This window comes from Pterocles gutturalis, unplaced genomic scaffold, assembly GCF_000699245.1.
Source record: "Pterocles gutturalis isolate BGI_N339 unplaced genomic scaffold, ASM69924v1 scaffold4492, whole genome shotgun sequence".
NCBI lineage: Eukaryota > Metazoa > Chordata > Aves > Pterocliformes > Pteroclidae > Pterocles > Pterocles gutturalis.
The window spans coordinates 31,283-32,620 of record NW_010112484.1 but is presented as its reverse complement, the minus strand read 5'-3'; positions in this window follow the sequence as shown (position 1 = coordinate 32,620).

The following is a 1,338-nucleotide window of genomic DNA, read 5'->3' as shown; positions in this document are numbered from 1 at the left end:
TTGGTCTCCGAACTCACCAACTGTTGGCTGGTGTCACTCCTGTGATTCAATGAAATAATGGTGGGAGGGCAAAGCAGGTGTGAAGGGAAGTACTTTCCCAACCATGTCCGTTTTCAGCCCAGAGGGTTACTGAGTCTGTGGGTTAGCTGCTTACACCAGCTAGTGGATTCCAAGCGCTTGTCTCCCTTTGAGTTTGTGTAAACCGCTTCCATCTACAGCTGGCCACGTTGCCAGGATTTCCACCTGCCTGTTTTCCCCAGTGCCAGAAGAACAAACTCTGTTCATTCATTTGCTCCAAATTTGGTTTCTGCCTCTGCCACCCCTTACCCCCCTGCCACTCCCCAATTTGTGTCCTTACTGGGAGAGAGATGGGGAAGCACAGCTGGGCAGCTGCTTTTTGGTTTGGTTTATTTTGGCGGGGTTTCTTGCTTGCTTGTTTGTTTTTTGCAGTAGCACAGCATAAACCTCAAGAGGCTAAAAAAGGGCTTGAGAAGTTTGAAGTCTATTGATTAAGCAGATATTTTTTTTCTTTTTGTTTTTGCTTAGTGTCCTTAGTCCTCCCACACATTTATCCTCTCTGTTAATTAGCCCACTTTCCTCCAGATTGAAAGTCTACAACAAACAAAATAATGTTGAAATTGCATCTCTCCAAGAAGGTTTATTCATCTCTTCTCCCTTTGAGAGCCCACAGAACATTAATTGAGTTGATCAAGCACTTTATTAGCAGTGAGGGGGATGTGGTTGAAACCACACCTCTCCTTCAGGCTCTGCTCTAGGAAATCAGCTTTTTTAGATGTAAGTGGATACAAGTGGCAGATTGTGATTTGGTGTAGCATGCCCATCTGAAATTAATTTAAATGATTCTAAAATCAATAACTTAGGACACTAGTCATGTTGAAAACTAAACAGGGTCTCTTTTTTCCAGTCTGAACAGCTGATCTACATGATAGTATTTGGGCTTTTCTGGATCCAGGCTGCAATAGCTGGAAGCGCTTGCACTCTGAGAGCTGAAAGCCTGGGGTAGTTGTCTGGCAGGTCAGGTTTAAAGGACAGCAGTGACGTACTGCACACCTCCCAGTAGAAATCAGCCCATGTTACCTGGTGGAAATGGGACAGGAAGCAGTACATTTTAGTTGGTAATCCCAAAAGCTGTGACCACTAATATTCTCAGCAGACTGCAGAGATGAAAAATGGATTGATCTGTTTTGTGTAAGGGGTTTTTTTTTAAACCTATAATTGCAGAGCTAGTAATGAGGCTGTAATGCAAGGCTTGACTTCAGTAAAAATTGGTTAAATAAAGCCCTTGCTACAAATATTACTTGCATTATAATATTAATC